This window comes from Pelophylax lessonae, assembly GCF_965119305.1.
Source record: "Pelophylax lessonae genome assembly, chromosome: 8".
Taxonomy (NCBI): Eukaryota; Metazoa; Chordata; class Amphibia; order Anura; family Ranidae; genus Pelophylax; species Pelophylax lessonae.
Genome location: NC_138775.1, coordinates 181724598 through 181746043, shown reverse-complemented (window position 1 = coordinate 181746043; position 21446 = coordinate 181724598). Strand labels below are relative to the sequence as shown.

Below are 21446 nucleotides of genomic sequence, written 5' to 3'. Positions count from 1 at the left end.
TAAAACGAAATAATGAGTGTAGGTTTGTGACTAGTTTTCTAGTCTGGGCATGCTCAGTTATGTCAGTACAGAGTTCTAAAAACAAGGTGAATTTATCTCTTCTCAGACTTTCAAGCATATTTCTGCTTTCACTTCAAAATTTCAAGAAATTTTAAAGCAGATCATCTCCAAACAATATACCACGTTTAGGAACCATTTAATCTCTAAGATTAAGCTCTAAACATTATTTCCATGTGCAATTCACATGCTTTTACTACGACTATTGATTTAGACAGTCCCTGATTTATGTTAGTGAATGTTAGTGAATTTGATTTTGTGAGTAAATATTCACTGCGTGCTATAGTGAATACCGTTTCTGACTAGTTTTAGTCATTTTCTATGGATTTTAGTCGCTTGTGACTGTTCACCCATTTGCCGACTAGGTGATATAGTGAATTAGGCCCTATGTGCTCTGGACTGAGACAAGCATACATTATAGAAGGATATGCTTTATTCATATTTATTGTCTGAGGTTTACAACCACTTTAAGAGAACAGCATGTTAAGAGATAAAACAAGTACACCAATTAAAAGGGTGGATGGAAGCTTGTACATCACAGTAATGAATATACAGTTATGTTGGTGGCTGTTATAGAAATGGGAGAAGAGAAACACGAATTAAGAAGAAGAAAGAAAAAAAAGGGGTGGGGAGGAGTGGAAGGAGGGATAGGGATGTAGGGGAGACTTAAAATCCTGCTTATTTGCATCCCACCCTCTTTATCATGCCCAGGGAGTGATGTCCACAATGTACAGTATATTGCACATGAGAGAGGTAACATCAGCAAAAAGACATTAGGAAGGGCTCATAGGAGATCCTATTGGTTTACACACAGCTGCTGGTAGGCAGTGGTGGTTTGGAAATGGAGCCAGCATAACCATGGCTTTGTGAATTTTGTGATTTTGTCATGAGATATGACAATCAGCTTTTGCATCTTCACTATTTTTGTCAAGTCTAGCAATCCATTCCAAAATGGTTGGGTCTTGTTTTGAGCATCAATGCAAAGGGATGCATAGTCTAGTTGCATTAACCATGTGCATCGCTGAAGACTTGAAGTAGGATTTCTGGGGTAAGGGTGTATGGTGCAATAGGCACTGGGCTGGGGTATAATCTCTAGAGTGAAGGTAAAGACCTTGAAGATGAGTGGGTGAATTTCGGTCCAAAAGGGTTGGAGCCTCTGACAGGCCCAGAGGTCCCCTTTTAGGAAAAGTTCAATCACCTAGATAGCTGCAGCATTGATCTGAGCTGCAGCTGTCCCCTGCCAACTCTACACCGAGAACTGATCGATTAAAGACCGCTAATTGCTCAGTTCTCAGGTCCGCTCTGAGCACAGAATAGTGACTGTCAGTCCTACTCTGCCCTCTAGTGCGTTACTGACCGTATCATCAGGTGAAAAAAAGCCCAAACTACTTCTAATGATCGGTAAGCGGCAATATATTACATTTTTTGTTTTTGGGTTTAGCTAAACTTTGTCATAGAGCTACAAACCTCAGTTGTCATTTAAGGTTTAATATGAGGGGAAACTGGGTTTTTAACTACATTAGGCATACAAACTTAACCACTTGACCTCCAGAAGATTTACCCCTCTTCCTGAACAGGCCATTTTTTTTGCGATACAGCACTGCGTTACTTTAACTGATAATCGCACAGACATGCAACGCTGAACCCAAATAAAATTTATGTCCTTTTTTTCCCACAAACAGTGCTAGGAGGATAGGAGGATATCGCTAGGTTGCCAGACCCATTAAAGCACCCGCTCTATACCCCTGTGTGGGGTGGGTGTCTCTGGTAAGTGTGCAATTTTACCAAAGGAATCCCAGCACCTTACCACCCACCACGGGGTCACCTTTCACCTGAGTGTTGGTTTTTCCGAGTGTTGTCACCTTTATTGTTTTTGAAGTCACCGTATATGACATAGACTTTTTTACTGGATCTCTCCTTACTGGACTTTGCAAGCTGTATTTTTATAAAACTTTTTTCTATTTGGCTCTGTTGGCACTTTTTATAAACTCCCCATATCAACACGTGGTATGGGTGGAACAGTTCACATCATATAGCACCATATTTTTTTAGCACATTAATATTGCATGTTAAATATTATCAATATTAGCTATTATTTATTGTTTATATATTTATTACACCAGTCACTTTCCAATTTTCTTGAGGGCACCTTTATATCTTGCACTTGCACCCAATTGATGTTTTATGGAATATATTACTGTATGAGTATACACATTGTTTTTAGCATAAGGCACTTTAATTCACAGTTTATTATATCTTTATTATATCTAAATTTATATAGGCAGCGCCATCACCCCTATTTCTCTTTTATAAACAGTGCTTTCTATTGGTGCTATTTATTCACCTCTACATTTTTTTTTATTTTTTGCGCTATAAACAAAATATATATATTTTTTACCTTCTGCTATAAAACATATCCAGTAAAAAAAAAATCTAGTTTTATCATCAGTTTAGGCCAGTATGTATTCTGCTACATATTTTTGGTAAAATAAATTCCATTCGGCATATATTAATTGGTTTGTACAAAAGTTATAGAGTCTACAAACTATGGGATATATTTATAAAATTTGTATTTATTTATATTTTTTACTAGTAATGATGATGATCAATGACTTATAGCGGGACTGTGATATTGCGGAGAACAAATCAGACACTAATGCCCCGTACACACGTGCAGATTATCTGAAGACTTTTGTCTTCAGATTTACCTTTTCTATGTAGTGCAAGGGCCTGCCGGATTGCATACAAATTGAAAGTGTTTAGGTTTGACCTCATATTATATGGTTTTGGTAAGTCTGCAGACAAAAGTCTTCAGATAATCTGCACGTGTGTACGGGGCATAACTGGTATTTTTTTGGGAACCAGTGACACTAATACAGTGATCGGTGCTAAAAATATGCACTGCCACTGTGTTAATGACACTGGCTGGGAAGGGGATAAAATCAGGAGCGATCAAAGGGTTAACTGTGTGCCTAGCCAGTGTTTTTGTACAGTGTGGGAGTTGCTTTTACTAGGGGAAGACATGGATTCTTGTCCCTGCTTTGCAGAAACACATGATCTATGCCTTCCAAACTGACAGAACAGCAATCTGCCTTATTTACAAATGCCACTTTTCCACTGCAAGTACCGGCTCGGCTCTACTCGGCCCTGCTTGGCCCGGTTTGCTTTTCCACTGCTGGTACCGCATGGTACGGTGTTGGAACGGTTCGGTACGGTACGGTGTGGTTTGCTTTTCCACTAAAGTAGTACTAAAGTTAAGTGGGTGGGATAACAACGGGGTGGGATTCTCTGACCAATCAGTGGCTAGTAGTGACTGCATGCAAAGGATTGTGGGATATGGTACCGGGTATGGTACCTGTTGGAACCACAATCGAGTAGGCACTGTTTTTGAGAGCCATACCGTTCGGTTCCATGCAGTGGAAAAGCGCCGCCGTACCGTACCGAACCGTTCCTACACTATACCATGCGGTACCAGCAGTGGAAAAGCACAAAAGCGAGCCGAACCATTCAGTTCCATGCAGTGGAAAAGCGCCAATAGGCAGACTGACGTTCTGCCTCTGTACCGAATGATTAGCGGGTGCTGGCGGACATCCAGTCCCACAGATCAGCCCCCGCTGTGTATAATCACAGCAGGAGTGGGCCACTGGCGGCGCGTGTGCACGCCCCCTTACCTGGATGTGTCGGATCACGTACTAGCTACATGATCTGGCGCACCGGTGCCACCTTTCCGCCGTATATGTATGTTAAACGGTCAGCAAGTAGTTAATTCTAGTCTATAGCTGGCCATACACTAGCAGTTTTTTTAAATGATTGTACAAATATTCATACAAATATTCTCAGTGCATTTGATGATGTGACAAATGTCATTCAAATGTATATAAAAATGTTTGTTTTTACCATTTGATTTTGGAATGAATGGACTTTACAAACAGAAATCACATTCACTGTTAGAGATTTGTTTGAGAAAAATCTTCTCTTCTGAGCCCTCAAATTTCCTTGTCTAACAATTAGAAAGATGAACAATGGAAAAGTTTGACATCCTACTAGTGTATAGCCAGCTTAGGACAGACAGACAAATGCTTTTTACTGCACAGAGAGGGATCTATGACCAGCGACAATCCCGAGATGTGCATTCGGCCCCACAATACTTCACAGTTTAGTTTTCTAAACCACTTGACCACCGGAAGGTTTTATCCCCTTCAGACCATTTTGTGCTATTCAGCACTGTGCTACAATAAATTTATTTTGCTACATTTTTTTAGTGAAAAACAAAAACCCAATAAGTGTAAATGAATTGGTTTGTGTGCAAAGTTATAATGTCTACAAGCTAGGGTATATACAGAGGAATGTATACAGCTATAGATGCTATAATGGTAAGCTATACTAGTAATGGTGTGGATCAGCAACTTATAGTGAGACTGTGATAGGTTGGTGGGCAATCTGGCACTAACAGACGCTGGCTGGAAGGGTCACTAACTAAGTAACACTGTGCTAGCAACGCTAATACAGTGATAATACTGTACACTCTATTAAAGACACCGGCTGGGAAGGGATTAACATCAAGGGGTTAACTGTGTGCCTAACAAGTATATGTGCTGCTTTTTCTTACTGATCTGGCAGTTTTTTTCCCCTGCTTTTCAGGGAAAAGAAAAAGCCAGATCGCTGTACATAGAGTTCTGTGTGTTTGTAAAGGGGCGGGGGGGGGGGGGGCACAGTGGAGGGTGTTTTTCACTTTAGGAAAGGGGGCTGGTAAACACATGTTTACCCCCCCCCCCCCCCCCGCTCTCCATCCTGACAGTCATAATCTCCCAGGCAGCAGCTGCAACCCATGGGAGGAGGTGGAGGGAGGGAGAGCTGGTCAGCAGCGGGTCAGCAGCGCTGCATGGACATGGACAGGGTGCCGGAGAATGGTGAGTATTTTTTTTTTACTATTTTGGGCCAGTTTTCCTTTGTTAAAAAAAAAAAAACCAGTAGGTATCAATTTCCATTTACCACCAAATGAAAGCCTAATTTGTAATGAAAAAAAAAAAAAAGAAGGAATAATCCACCTGGATGCACAAAGTAGTTGTGATCATATGTACAGTTTTACTAACAAATGTCAAAGTTGCAAAATTGTGCTTAGGCAAGATCTGTTTTACCCTTAGGCTAGAAGGGGTTAATCACTTCCCACTAGAAAAACAACACTTTCATGGGCATTTATCAAACATTCTTGAAGCTTTTTCAATGCTTCATAAACACAACAAAAACACGTCATAAACACATAAATGCTACAGGCCTGTTAATGAGTAGTGCTTCATTCTTCACAATCAACACACGTGTGAACGTGCCCTAACTGCTACATCTGCAGGATGTTTTGTTAACAAACAACTGGCAGGATCATGAGGTGAAAATAAAGGGAAAGAAGACCTAAAAAAGAAAATAAATTCAGCCACCACTTCCAAGTATTGCTAAGCTGCAATATAATAAATGTTTGCTTTTGGGCCTAATACTGTTTCAGCAGCCTCCCTAAGGCTGGGTACTCTGACTGAACTGTACCTGATGTGGATTGGATGCGCATGACAAGAGAGTGTGACTGGCTCTCAATGGAGCTGGTTCACACACCTCTGGGTAGGGCGCACCTCCGGGGTGGTGGGAAAGGGTCCTGTGCGTCTCTGGCTCCTAATCAGGTGCAAATTCAGGCAGAAATTCAAACCTGATTTGCACCTGAAACTGTGAACAGGGATGCACCGGACCCCCTGCTGTAAGTTGCGGCTGCATCAGTGTGAACCTAGCTTATGGCTCAGTTCACACTGCTGTGACTTTGGATTCGACTTGTGAGACCCCAAGTCACATGACATGTGAAATCCCATGTTAGTTGATGGTAGCTGTCTTAAAGAGAAGTACAGCCAAAGCTTGTTTGTACTTCTCCTGTGGATCACAGGAGTGCAGCTTGTTCTGCACTCCTGTGACCCGTTTTCAGCAGACAGCGGGCTGAATGCCGTCGGCTGATGCCACTGAGGTGGTCCAGGCTGGGGCAAGATTGCGACAATAAAATCAGGATCCGCCCACAACCCTGGATCGGCACCTGGCTCCACCTCTCAGAGAGCCGCTGACACCCTGAGCCAGCTGCTCCCGCCCCCTCCACAGCCCAGCGTTCCCGTAAGCAGGGGGGGGGGGGCAGAGCAGAGAGCAGTAACTAACAGTCACTAGTTCTCTGCTGAGAACCAAGTGATTAGCGGCTTTTGATCCCTCAGTTCTCAGTGTTGGGCTGCAGGACCCCTGACCCTCTGTCTGGACAGCGTTGATTGGCCCTCTGCTGATCACATGCACCCTCCCAAGAAAATAACAAAAACCATGTTGTTTAGTGGTGGTTAACCACTTCCCCTTAGGTGGATTTATATGACGTCCTTGGCTTTGGGGGGGGGGGGGGGGGGCAGCTGCAGGCATCATTCAGATATCATTTTTTTCAGCCAGCAATTCCCTTCATCATAAGAACAATCATAGCGGCTGTTCAGCCACTTGATCGTTCTTACAGGCTGATGTCTCCTCCCGCTGCCTACGGCCCGTGCATTCGGCGAGCCGGAGAAGGAATCGGCCGCCGGTGGAAGTGTCACCATAGAGACTGCGAGGACCAGATGGTCCCCAGCAGTCTCTTTGACACTTGGAGGCCCGGGCGCGTTGTAATGACGTCACACCTGGCCTGGTGGTTTTCAATACAGCACTGATCTCGAGTTTTTTTTTTAATTTCAGGCTTTCTAGCCTGTAGGAGAGATCTGAGGTCTTATTGACCCCAGATCTCCCTATAAAGAGGACCGGACATTCACTATTCTTATTACAAAGGATGTTTGCATTCCTTGTAAAAGGAATAAAAGTGATGAAAAAAAAAAATTCAAGGAAAAGTGTAAAAATAAAATAAACAATAAAAAAAAAATGTAAAGTGCCCCCGTCCCCGCACACGGAAGCGAACGCATGTGTTCGTTGAGGCCGCATATGTAAATGACGCTCAATCCACACATGTGAGGTATCGCTGTGAACGTTAAAGCAAGAGCAACAATTCTCACCCAGGACCTCCACTGTAACTCTAAACTGGTGACCTGTAAAAAATTTTAAAGCGCCACCTGTAGAGATTATTAAGTACAGAAGTTTGCCGTCATTGCATGAGTGTGCGTAATTTCAAAGCGTGACATGTAAGGTATCTATTTACCCGGCGTAACATCATCTTTCACAATATACAAAAAAAGTGGGCAAACTTTAGTGTTTTCTATTTTTTTAATTCATAATTTTTTTTTTTTTTTTTAAATATATAAAACATAAAAAGTTGCAATGACTGCCAATTTATTCCCTAGGGTCCCGGCTAAAAAAAATATATATAATGTTTGGGGCTTCTGAGTAATTTTCTAGCAAAAAAATGATGATTTTTACATGTAAGGGCTCTTTCACACGGGAGATTCGATCAGATCCGCCTGTCCGTTTTTTAGGCGGATCTGATCGGATCCACCATGCAGCTCTATGGGGCAGCGGATGTCAGCGGAGACACCTTCGCTGACACCCGCTGCCATCCGTATCCAATCCTGTCTGTGAAATCTGGACGGATGGAAACCCTATTTTTCCATCCGTTCAGGGATCGGATCGGATGACAGCGGACAGGCGGTCCGCTCTCATCCGAACCCCCATAGAGAGCAGCGGGGGCTGTGACACCTCCCTCTCCGCACTGCAAGCGGAGACGGAGCTGTCATCCGCCGGCTCAGCGGGGATCGGCGGATCGATCCCCGCTGAGCAGCACCGCTCTGCCTACGGAGGCGGACCGTGTGAAAGAGCCCTACGAGCGGAGTGCCAGAAATCGCGCGGTATGGAAGTGGTTAAGGACGTGAGCGGCTGCCTGCACAACAATGCCAATTTTTGAATGGTAATAAATACACCAGCTACTGCCAAGCGTTAAATTACCGTGATCACTACTAAAATCCCACATGACTTAAGGCCCGTACACACGTACCGATCGTCGGCATACAAACGTCGGTGGACGAAGGATCTGCCGATTGTACGCGTGTTAGTATGGTGCCTCCGACAGATGTCTGCGCACAATCCGCGGACAAAAGTCTTTCGTGCAAACATGAAAATATTTGTATGCCGACACCAGAACGGACGATTGTTCGCCTGTCAGTACACAATTCGGCCGACAGACCGCAGATTTGCAAGACTGGGCATGCTCAGAAAATAGAAAACACAGGGAAAGTTAACCATTACATGACATCACTTCTGCAGTCGGCGGACAAAATTCTTGTGCTGTCCTTGTGCTGTCTTTGCACTTTTCAGCAGACACCGACATCCCGGGGAGAAAAGAGGAACATTTGTAAGCCGACCATCGGTACGTGTGTACGGGGCTTTAGTAAAATAACTCATGCAGTATTTCAGTAGCATTTTTTAGTGAATGCCAAAAAACTTAACTTACCACATACTCGGATGGGATAAGACACCACTTTGTGAATGGAGCCCATTGACCCTCTGTCGGGACAGTGCTGATTGGCCCAGTGCCGATCACTTGCACCCTCCCAAGAAAAAATGGTTTTGACTTACCGCAAAATCCATTTCTCTGATGTTCACTGACGGACACAGCTCCTGATTCTTCTTAAAGCGGAGTTCCACCCAAAAGTGGAACTTCCGCTTTAAATAGTCCTAACCCCCTGACATGCCACATTTGGCATGTCATTTTTGGGGGGGGGGGGTACCCAGTTTTGACATGTACCCGCTCCCACTTCCGCTCGGAGCACCGCGGCGCCCTGAGCAGAAGTTCTCCTCTCTCCCTGCAATCTTCTGGGACATGTCAGAGGTCCCAGAAGATTGCCGGCCAATCACGACGCATAGCGCAACTCACGCATGCGCAGTGCGTACCCGGCTGTGAAGCCGCAAACTGTCACAGCCGGGTGCCCACATCAGTGATGCCGGTGCCGCAGAGCAGAGAGGGAGAAGACGGCGCATCGCTGGACCGTGGGACAGGTGAGTGTGCGGTTAGGCTGGAACTCCGCTTTAACCATTAGGTTCTTCTGCCAATGGTTATACATATCAGGAGCTGTGTCCTTTAATGAACGAAAGAGAAAACTGGATTTTTGACTTACTGTAAAATCCATTTCTCTGATGTTTATTGATGGACACAGCTCCTGATCTTCATAACCATTGGCAGTATAACCCAATGGTTAAGAAGAATCAGGAGCTGTGTCCGTTAGTGTACAAAAGAGAAAAAACCTTCCTCTAGCAGTACACACCAAAATTAGCATGTGCATGGTGCCCCAAGGTTCTGTACTATCAGATACATGGGGGACTGTGGAAGAAGGGAAGGATCAGAGAAGACAGTATCAAACAGTCTTTTTATACAATACAAAAAATTAACCCCTTAGGTTCCACAGTAAGTATAACAAGAATGCTTTACTGCATATACAGACTGATTTTACTGTTGTGGGTTCAGTCACACTTCAAAGAGAAAGTAAATGCACGTAAAAGAAATGAGAAAAAAAAACCTGTAAAGACAAAGGCATAATGAGCTAGTATGCATCACATACTAGCTCATTATGAAATACCTAAAAACGAAGCCCCCGAAGTGTCGCCCGCTCAGCAACAGGGCAGCCGACATGTCCGGCCGCCCTGCTTCCTTGTTAGTGTCCTCTGGCCATTTGATTGGCCGGAGGAGCGATTACATCACTCCCGCACATGTGCGCAGGAGCTGCCGTTCACGGCATAGGGGTATGAAGGAACGGCACGGGTGGCCGTTCCTTCAGAGCGCATGCGCCGATGACGTCATCAGCTGCATGCATTGTAAATATCTCCTAAACAGTGCATGTTTAGGAGATATTGATAGCACCTATAGGTAAGCCTTAATATAAGCTTACCTACAGGTAAATGTAAAAAAATTGGGTTTACAACCTCTTTAATGTCCAGTGCAGAATGTAACCTCACTGACACGGAAGTCTACGTCTCCTTCTGTACTCCTCATTATAAATAACTCAGTGTGAAAAGCTGACTCGTACAGTCACCACAGTACTTCCCACGTCCGCCTCACACCGGCCCATCCACGTAATACTCCTATGTAAACACTGCGCATGCGTAAGTGTCCCTGCGGTCCCTGGTCCTCGGTGGACACATGCGCAGTGATGACCGGAGCCCCATTAGATGCTGGTCACATTTCCCAGTTACCATAGAGGAGGAGCGCTGTGCAGAGCGGCTCGGTGAGTCACAGGCATTGCTTTAATAGAGAAGAGCGGAAAGAGATGGGTCAGATCTAAGGAGAGCTGCAGGAGGCTTCGTCTGTGGAGAGGGGAGCTGGGCTCTGGAGAGGAGACATCACACGTCATATCCCGGGATCCCCAATCAGCCAGGTACACCCTCCTCACCTGTGTGTGTGTATGTGTGTCCCCTCATAGCCTGTCCTAGGAAGGAAGGAATGAATGAATGAATGGTGGCACTCCAGCAGCCATTGTGTGTCTCCAAACATGCTGCTACTAGCAGACCACAACTATGTGTAACAATGACACCCCATAGTATCTATCCCTGTCATTTCTCACACCCACATACTGTTTCTATGTACTTGTTCTTTTATATAGTTTTATTTGTATTTTTTTGTACTTTATCAAATAATATTTTTCTGCCTCTCTCTGCCAGGGAGATTTCTACCCCTTTCCGCACTAGTTCGCCAATGTAGTCAGGTGGGATGATATATATATACATACATACATACATACATACATACATACATTTTTTCGTATTTGCATGCGCAGCTTGTAGTACAGGAGCAAAATTGTGTTTTTTTTTTTTTTTTTTTTACTTTTTTTGGCCCCATAGACTTTAAAGTAGAAGCGCCGCCTAAAAATCGCACATAAATATGCTTCTGTCTATGGGGGCCAAAAAATGTGCATTCTGCTCCACAGAAGCTTCACCCAACAAGCAACACAATACTCAGGTGTGAAGGGGCCTGTTGAGAATAATGGCGGTCGTCATTTTGAGCGCTGATGTGCGTTGGGAATTGCAGGACAAAACGCTCAAGTGTGGATGGAGGCGCACTTCCTGTAAAGAAGTCAGGAGATGAGGAGATCTCTTTAAAGCAGGCATGTCCAACCTGCGGCCCAGAACCACAGGCAATGCGGCCCACTGCCCCTTTCTTGCTGGGGAGGAAGGAAGTCAAGTCGGGGGCACAGCCACAGAGGTTTCCAACTAACTGTAGGCAGAGGCTGCCTTGAAGGGGATCATCCCCTAGTTGTGTTGAATTAGTGCTGGGGGGGGGGGCACGGCAGCGTGGGAAGAACGCAGCAGTGTTTTATTACTTATATACCTTAACTATAGTATATATTTTATATGTGGCCCGAGAAAATTTCTCTACACTCAGTGTGGCCCAGAGAAGCCAAAAGGTTGGACACCCATGCTTTAAAGGAATCCCCATCGTAGTGTTGTCACCGGAACCTTCAGAGGATGTTTCCTCAACTCTTGCTCTGGTGACAACTAAACATTTTTGGGTTTCCACATCAATTTTGGACTCGGTGGTCTCCAGGACATCTTCCTCATGGAAACATAGAGCAAAAAAAACTTTTTTTCTCTATTCAACCCGAAATTAAAAAAGAGAGTTTGCCGTTACTGTACATACACTTTAAGGGACATTGGTGTGTGTAGAGTTGTTTTTTTTTTTTTTTGTCTTGCGCCACTGTGTGTTTTCTCCATGCTCTGACCTGAATGTTGACTTCAGAGTAGATAGGGTTAATGGCCATTGACCAAGACTTGTTTAGTACGTTTTGCCAACACAAAAAGGCGCATGTTGTGTGTGTTTTGATGTGTGAGTCCCCGTTCACACTAAGGCGAACTGTGAGGTGACCTGGTCGCCTCACAGGTCGTCGTAGGTCGCCTTCCCATAGGGAAGCTGCGGACCCATTCTAATAGGAGCGACACAAGTCGCTCCGACTTAGAAAAAGGGTCCGGAGCTTCTTTGGGGCAACCAGGAGGCGACCGCCATAGACTTCAATGTTATGAAGTCCGTGGCGGCCGCTCTGAGGTCACGGCGCACTGCTCGCATCGCGACCTCCGAGGTCGCGGTGCGAAGTAGCGTCGCCCCTATGTGAACGGGGCCTTACTATTGACTTCTATGGGCTTCTCAATGCAGAATAAAATGTACATTTTTTTTTTTTTTTTAAGGTGCTAGCATTTACTAAAAATTGCTACTAAAATCCTGAATGAGTTAATTTTATGAAGTAATGTGGAATTTTAGTAGTGAACACGTGGTAATGTAACGCCTGGTGGTAGCCCGGGTATTTATTGAAGGGGTAGTAAAACCAAATGTTTTTTATCTGAATGTATTAAGATAAAAAAAAAAAAACCTATGTGCAGCAGCTCCACTCAGGCCCCCCTAATGCTTTTCTGAGCCCCCTCTCGATCCAGCGATGTCCATGACTGTCTCAGCCATTCAGGAACTCCTGTCCTCATTGGCTCCTGTTGCTGTCAATCAAAGTCAGTTAGCCAATGAGGAGAGAGAGGGGGCGAATCGCAGCTCGGTGTCTGAATGGAAACACGGAGCTGCGACTTGGCTCAGGTGCCCCTAGAGCAAGCTGTTTGCTGTGGGGGCACCCAAAGGGAGGGAGGGACCCGAGAAGAGGAGGATCTGGGATGCTCTGTGCAAAACCAACTGCACAGAAGAGGTAAGTATAGCATGTTTGTTGTTTTTTTAAAAAAAAAAAAACAAAAACAAAAAAAAAAACTCGTTATTGTTAACTCGTTTATTGGTTGTTAAGGATTCTTTGTGAATTGACTTTCACTAATGTTTTACCCTTGTGACAGAAATAGGCAGTGACAGGTACTCTATGGAAGGATCTGGAATCTGTAAGATCCCAAACCCCTCCTCTACACTTAAAGCGGAGTTCCACCCAAAATTGGAACTTCCGCTTTAGGGAGTCCTGACCCCCCGACATGCCACATTTGGCATGTCATTTTTTTGGGGGGGGGGAGCGGGTACCTAGTTTTGACAGGTACCCGCTCCCACTTCCGCTCGGAGCGCCGCGGCGCCCTGAACGGAAGTTCTCCTCTCCCCCTCCCTGCAATCTTCTGGGACACGTCAGAGGTCCCAGAAGATTGCCAGCCAATCAAGACGCGCAGCGCGACTCGCGCATGCGCAGTGGGTACCCGGCTGTGAAGCCGCAAACTGTCACAGCCTGGTGCCCACAGCAGTGATGCCGGCGCCGAGGGAGAGGATCGAGGCTTCGGGCGGCCGCATCGCTGGACCGTTGGACAGGTGAGTGAATGGCTGGAACTCAGTGTTTTGATTGCTTTTTAAGCGAAGAATGGCTGTATTGAATACTGTCATTTTTTTAAAAATCTGGTACCTTTAAGGCTCCAGTAACCGGAAGCGATGTCATGATATCGCTCCTGGGTAACTACATCGGAGACCCGATAAAAGCCCTACAGTATTTTGGCTTTGTTTGGGTCTTCAGTCAGCTGGCGTATGTTGCCTACCGCTGCTTGTAATAACAGCCAAGCACCGGTTGTTATTACAAGAAAGCTGACTGTCCGCTCTACAAAACCGGTACCGGTATGATGTCTGTAGCTGCAGGCATCACTCCGGTACAACCACTTGAAGCAGTATCAGCCATATTGGCAAGTTTGTGGCTGATATCGATAGATTCGATACTTCAAAAAAAGTGAATATCGGCCCCCACCGATAATCGGTTGATTCCCTAATATGCAGTAAAGCATGTTTGTTATACTCCCTGTGGAACCTAAGGGGTTAATCCTCCTCGTGTAAAAAGGCTGTTTGATCCGGTCTTCTCTAAACCTCCCTTTCTTCCTCTGTCCCCAAGCCGTCTGCTGATAGTACAGAGCCTTTGGAGTCCCTATGCACATGCTCAATTTGAAGAGTATTTGTTAAATAATTTTTTTATTTTTATTTTTTTCTTGGGAGAATGCATGTGATCAGCACAGGGCCCATCAGCACTGTCCAGACAGAGGGTCAGTGTTCCTGTAGCCTCATAGGACAGTCAGAGGAGAATGAAAACTCCTCCTACAAGCTTTAACCAGACACTGAAGTCACAAGACTGCTATATACTGCTGATTAGAAAAGGTATTTAGCATTTTTTTACTAAAATAAATGCATTTCTGTGTACTGTGGTAGGCTAGATATAGTGAATGCAGGGTCCTGGGTTTAGTAACACTTTAAAACATGACCATGTAAATGGGCTTTTAGCAAATTCTTACCTTCAGTTAAAGCAGTAGTAAAGTCCATAAATTTTGGTCCCCAGTCAGTTTGTCATAATGTGCTAGGATGCATCACATACTAGCACATTATGACAGACTTACCTTAAACCAACCCCTCCAGCCGCACGCTGTCACCACGGTCGGCGCCTCCGTCTTTATCCAGTCTTTTGGGTTAGCACTCCTGGCCAAGCCATGATGACATCACTCCTACGCATGTGCACAGGAGTCACGGTTGCGGCACATTACTCTCAATGGACCGCATACTCCACTGCGCCATCCATGCAGTGTGCATGCGCTAATGACGTCACCGGCTGCTACAAATGTGAAAATTCACTGTACCTACAGGGAAGTCTTATTCTAGCCTTACTTAACACTCATGATCTAGTCATACATGGAAGACACCCCCAGCACAATTCATAAAGCGTAATTATGACATTCTTTATTAGAATTCTAATGTGCCTATACACAACATATGATGTGGTCTTTTGTTCAGATGTGTACACTGGACTCCGAGCTGCTTTTCTATCCTATATAAGTCAGTGCAAATGCTGCATATTGTTGCCACTATATAAATACCTAAACAATAACGCAATCTAATGGTGTAGAATTTATAAATGCAGGTCCTCTAAAGTGAAAAACTCCTTCCAAAGTTTCATGCACATGATCCCAGAGGGCCATAAACTTTAAATATCAGCAGTATTTCTGTGTCTGGGAGTCAATGACAGAGTGTAGATGTATTCTGGTAAACGCAGATCTGAGCGTATACATATGTATCGTTATAGATGTGCATTCCAGACAAAGACATCATACCTGTATGCATGTACTGTATATGCTTGGATCTGCATTTACCAGAATACAGCTGCATTCTGTCATTGAATTGTACAAGTGGCTGTACTTAAAGGGGTTTTAATGTTTCAGATTAATTTTTTTTTTTTTTAAATAACAAGCCTAATATACTTACCTGCTCTGTGCAAGCGTTTTGCACAGAGCAGCCCCGAACCTCCTCTTCTGGGGTGCCCGTCGGCGCTCCTGGCTTCTCCCCTCCATTGGAGGCCCCCACGGAGTGCCGCTTTCCATGGGAGCACCCATGTTGGAGTCCCGCTGCTGCGTCCATTGACAGACAGCGGGACTCGGTCCGGCCCCCGGCTCCCGTGTCACTGGATTTGATTGACAGCAGCAGAAGCCAATGGCTCCTGCTGCTATCAATCTATTCAATAAAGGAAACAGACAGTGGCTGGGCTTGTGCACATCGCTGGAACAGATGGGCTCCGGTAAGAAAAAAGGGGGGGGGGGCTCTGGGGGCAGCTGCAATAAAGGTTTTTCATATGCATTTAGGTGAAAAACCTTGAGACTTTACTTTACAATCCCTTTAACACTTGTGAGCCCTAGGCACAGAAACTTGGCCGATTATTTGAAGTGTATGTCCCTATGTGCCCCCATGTGCAGGAGTCCTAAATGCTGCAGAGTTCTGGGAAGCTTTCTGTGCGTTGGAGATCACTTCTTGTTTTGGATGTTTTTCTTAGCAGATTGGCTTCAAATAAAAGTGTCTCATTTCCTCCGTGTCCAAGTGGCGGATAAGTGATAGCTCTGAGCATATGGTGTTCAGTATGTGTTAGAAGTGCTGACTTCCTTCAGTCGTTTTTTCCCTAGATCAGCATTCTCCCAACCTGTCCTCATTGACTAACAGGGCATCCACGCACTTTGTGGGTGAAATGATTAACATAGATCATTTTAAACTGCTGATGAAAAAAACTTTGAAAACCTAAGGTTAACGTATATCTGAAAACCAAACTTTTATTTTAAAATTTTGGTTAGTGAGGTCTAGGATTAGAACATTTGTTAGGTTCTCATAGCTGTTTGTGTCCCCGGTGAACAGGACTGTAACTGAGGGAAAAAAATGATTTTTTTACAGTTGTCACTATTACAGGATAGTTCAGATGATAGCTATTTAAAGAAGAATTCAAAGTATGGATAGTTTATACTAAGTCACATTCCGGCAGTTTTGCATGCCTGGGAGATACAGATGCAGTGTCTGCACTGTTACTTGTAGCCTGTCAAAGTCTATTATGGGCTGAAATATTTGACGCACGGAGCTAAACGTCCAGTGCGCTGAGGCCTAAAACTGTTAAAAAAAACCTGCAGGCAAATGTTTGATGGCTTAGGCTAAATTCCTGCTTATTTTTGTGCGGAGAAACAGTGTGTTAGGATTAGATGAGTTGATTTGGATGACATCATTTTATATTTTTTAGATTTCACAAAGCTGTCCAATAGTGACCTTTAAGGGCATGTACAGTATAGTAAGTTTTTCATACTATGTTTATTTACACATGATGGCAAGAGCGCCAAATGAACTTCGTGTGCAGCCCCCACCCAAATACTTACTGGAAAACCGAAGGTGAGCCGCAGCGCAAACCTCAATTGAAGCATAAGTCATTTATTAAAAACAATAATAAAACACTTACATCTTGGTAAGCAGATTGCTGTGTCAAGTAAGAGAGCTGTGGCCGGCAGGACTGATTGTCATGCACTGTGGGTAGGTCTCCTTGTACAGACCCGAGTACTTTGCTTTTATCCTTCCCTAACAATTTCATGTGCCTAAACCATTGAGCACAGAGAAATTTTTTTTTTCAAATACTTACCAGAGCCTGATCTCAATTTAGCACTGTGCCTGAAAGGAGGAGCACTGCTCTCCCTCTCTCTCCCCTCAGGCACTGCAGCAGGAGCCATTGGTCACTGCTCCTGGAAGTCAAAGCCAGTGAGCAGAGGGGGGGTCAGGGACCAGCCACATTGCAGGTGCCTATGGACACATAGAGCTGGCTCAGGAGTGAGCCTGCACGTCTACCACGATAATAAGATTTTGCTGTGGGGGCAGACACTGAAGAAGAGGAGCAGAGAGCATTGCCGGTGGACCCTAGAAGAAGAGGATCGGGGCTGCTCTGTGCAATACCATTACACAAAGCAGGTAAGTATAATGTTTAGTATTTAAAAAAAAAAAAACAACCTTTTATAATCACCTTAACCTCTTGGCGCAAATATGCGGCCTCTCGGCGGGTGGGTCTTGGTGCCAAGGGGTCGCATATTTTTGTGCATTTCTTCAAATAGAGCTGTGCCTATAGCGCTCCGGTGGCTAACAGAAAGCTACTGATCGCTGCTTGCAATCAGGAGCTTTCCGATCATGTGACCGTCATGACTCAAATCACGACGGTCATATCACCATAAGCCCCGCCTCCCAGCATTATAAACCCTTTAAGGGGTTAAAGTGATTGTATGTAAAGTCTGTTTTTTTTTTTTCCTATTAAAATAACAAACGTGTCATACGTACCTGCCCTGTGCAGTGCTTTTGCACAGAGCAGCCCAGATCCTCCTCTTCTCAGGTCCCTGGCTGGAACTCCTGACCCCTCCCTCCTGATGAGTGCTCCCAGAGCAAGCAGCTTGCAATGGGGCACCCGGGCCGAGCTGCAGTTTTGTGTATCCATTCAGACATGGAGCTGCTGTTTGGCCCCGCCCCCTCTGATTTGCCAACTGAGTTTGATTGACAGCAGCGGGTGCCAGTGGTGCCGCTGCTGTGTCTTAGCCAGTCAGGAGAGAGAGAGAGTCCCAGGCGGCTCAGGTACTCCTGGATAGAGAGGGGGCACGGATAAGTATTAGGGGGGCTGAGGGAAGCTGCTGCACACAGGTTTTTTTTTTTTTTTTAATCTTAATGTATAGAATGTATAAAAAAATCTTCGGACTTTACAACTGCTTTAAGGAGCTGCAGTAACTGGCTGACTTCTTTACGATCTCTTCTGACAAATATAATGATTTGTTAGTTCCTCTTTTTAAGAAAACAAAACTCTCAAAAAATGAAGTGAAATTATACATGATTTGCAGATTTCCTCAATTAAGCTAAACAATGCCAAAAATTGCATGGAATTAAAGTACTTCCGCAGTATTTTTCCATTCCTCCTGGGAAATGCTTGCTATAGCAGTTATTTTCTTCTGAAAATGCTACTTATATGGCTTTCATACTAATTTAGTGTTGTCTGTACATTAGGACAGGGATCGACAACAGGCGCCAGGTCACATTGGTGACTAGAATTAGTGGCCTGGCGCCTGAGCTACACTGCGGCAGGTGTCCTCTCCCCATGCCAGACGTCTCAAGTCTCCCGCATGCGGGCTGCCGCTCCCTGACACCCACAATTGCCGTGCTATATCCCGACTCCAGGCTGTCAAAATGGAGCTGATGCTTTCTGTATAGTTCCGGCTCTGTCCTGTCACAGGCAGCGTGATGTCAAATGCACTCCACCTGTTAGAGGAGAGATACAGGAAGCATCGGCTCTGCTCTCTACTGCAGCCGCATGCTTCCTCCAACGCCGCTCCTCACACTCTGTTGATGTCTTTCAGAGGAGCCAGCAGTAAGTCACGTGCTAGGGGTGCAACTAGCCCCCAGTACATAATTTAAAATATCCCAGCATGTACAGTGTTTCTGACTCCTATCACCATGACCACCTCAAATCGCTGAAGTGGCCATGATGGTTAGAGTGTTCCTTTTAATATCTCTCTGAAGAAGTAAACCTAAAATACTGATTGCATTTCATTTGATCATCCACCAGTTGTGTTAAATTGGGGGGGGGGGGGGGGCGCACCACCTCCCTGAAATGAGTTTGCCACCTGCCTGAAATACATTTTTGCGGGTTGGAATGTCTGCCATGCGGAGCCCCCGCCCTCGGGAGTGTGGACTAAGATGCTGCGCCGACCGGTAATTGAGGCCATGGCTTTGCTACCTGGTGGACGGAGGCGCTTACAATGCCGAACTGGCGCCCTCTTGTGGCTGCCGGGATGCAACCAGTAGTCACTGGCGGCGCTGAGGGTTTCTCCTGCCTGCTTTCACTGCCCGCCCATCTCTTTCGAAAGAGAAGTGGTTGAAGGTGTTGGAGGCTAGATCTGGCGCCCTGTCCTTACCGGTGAGTGAAAAGGGAGTGTGGGGCAGCTGGTTGGGACGGCCTCAGTTTCATCTGCAACCTCACAAAGATAGAAACAGTTTTTTCATTCTCTCCCTGTCATGCCATACAGCCAAAGGCCCCTTTCACACAGGCCTTTCACGTCCGGCGGATTGAATCAGATGGCATCGAATGCAAATGGGACAGGCAGTCCATTTCTATTTGATTGCCCCATAGAGAAGAGCGGGACTGTGTTAGTGTTCGATCTGCGGAGCGGACAGGACCTGTCATGGTACTCACACCCAGGTTTTATTTTTTTTTGTTCAGCTCCACAGGCTGAATGAAAAAAACATGAGAGGTCACTGTACTAAGTGACCCCCAGTTCCCACCAGAACACGCTAAACCCTATTCCTTTCTTCTCAGCCATTGGTTGGCAACGCCGATCAGATGTTGGTTTTCCAGAATGTCCATTTGACGAAAGGCCAGTTCCTGTCAGATGTACAGCTGTACACATTGTCCAAATGTCGATCTAATATTCGGACCGTGTATGCCCAGTTTAATTCTTCAGCTAGTGGGCTAACTTAGGGAGCTGTCGGGAATTCCATTGCAGCACTAGTCTACTGTAGTTATACTGGAAGTCCATTGTTGACTGTAGGTTGTATAGTAGAAGTGTAGGTCAGCTCCTTCTTCTGTTGACAGAAGACATATGGAGAATTGATTCTTGTTTCACTTTTAAATTGTCCATAAGCTCTTCTAACATTTGCTGGGTCTCTCATTGCATTGTAGCCTTTAGTGAAGCAGAGTACATTTTTCAGAGCAGAAGAATTTTTATCTGCTAACTACAATTCAGTTTTCTGCAGCCCTTTCTCAAAAATTTGTGGAGGGAGGAAATGATTCCAGTGGTAACACACCACATCCGTGATCATATAAGTGTTCTAATAGTGCAGCTTTGCCTTGTAGGGACCATTTCATTTTTTTTATTTTGGTTTCATTACTTGTATTTTCTCCCTGTCATGCTAAAATTTAGGCTGTAGGGCTGTCCAGGTGTATTGTGAATGGACTCTAGTTAAGACGCTCAGAGTGCTTCTATACTTAAAAGAAAAACCATTTCAGAATAATGGGAAATACAACCTAGACATGGTGTCAATCATCTCTGAGCTCAGGCAGGAGATAGGACAGCCTCTGTGGGAGTTTTACACAATCAGTGCTGATGGGGGAGTGCTTTCCGCAGTGCTGTTGTGTTCTGCCAACAGGGTGCAGTGAGCCTTCCCGGCAAGCATAACACGATGCCGCCAGCAGTAATCGCATATTAAAAATCTGACCAGGCTGGTTGTACCCAAGTCGATGGATGGATGGATGGATGGATTGATTTGAGTAGGGTACAGTCAGCTTGCCCATATATGGATCCAAATTTGGCCAAACTCTGCTGAATTTTTGACCCATGTAATGCCGGCTTTTAAGGCCAACTCTAGGCAACTTGTTTTCTTTTCATGCGTTATGCTTTACATGCGTTTTTGAAGCATGTTCTTCACAAATTTTCAAACATGTTTTTTATTAGTGGGTTTAGTATATGGGTGTCCAACCTTTTGGCCTCTCTGGGCCACATTGAGTGTAGAGAAATTTTCTCGGGCCGCATATAAAATATAGACTATAGTTAAGGCATGTAATAAAATGCCGCTGCACCCCCCGCACTAATTTAACACAACTAGAGGATGATCAAATTAAATGGAATCAGTATACAGAGGTTTACTTCTTCTGAGAGACAATAAAGGAACACTCTAACCACCATGACCACTTCAGTGATTTGAAGTGGTCATGGTGGTATGAGTCGGAAACACTGCACATGCTCGCCTCCCCCTCCCCCTCAGCCTCTGCCTACTGTTAGTTGGAAGCTGCTGTGGTCGTGCCCCCGACCTGACTTCCTTCCTCCCTAGCAAAAAAAGATTGTCAGGGGGCAGTGGGCCGCATTGCCTGCGGTTCTGAGCCGCTGGTTGGACATGCCTGGTTTAGTACTAAAAAGTCAGGATGCACTTGACCGAAACAAGATTTTATATATATATATATATATATATATATATATATATATATATATATATATATATATATATATATATAATCTCTATATATATCTCTCTCTATCACACAGTAAAACCTTGGATTGCGAGCATAATTAGTTCCAGAAACATGCTGGTAATCCAAAGCACTCTTATATCAAAGCGAATTTCCCCATAAGAAATAATGGAAACTCAGATGATTCATTCAATAACCATTTTT

At 44.8% G+C, this 21446-nt stretch overlaps 1 protein-coding gene across 1 annotated transcript in view; it reads left to right on the top strand.

Annotated features, from left to right (window-relative positions):
- Positions 1–10203: 10203 nt before the first annotated feature.
- The window catches only part of SOAT1 (sterol O-acyltransferase 1), an 89968-nt gene continuing 78725 nt past the window's right edge, over positions 10204–21446 (top strand). Inside the window, exon 1 of the mRNA XM_082264887.1 lies at positions 10204–10403. The gene's annotated coding sequence lies outside the window, so the exon portion shown is untranslated. The remainder of the gene's footprint in view (positions 10404–21446) is intronic.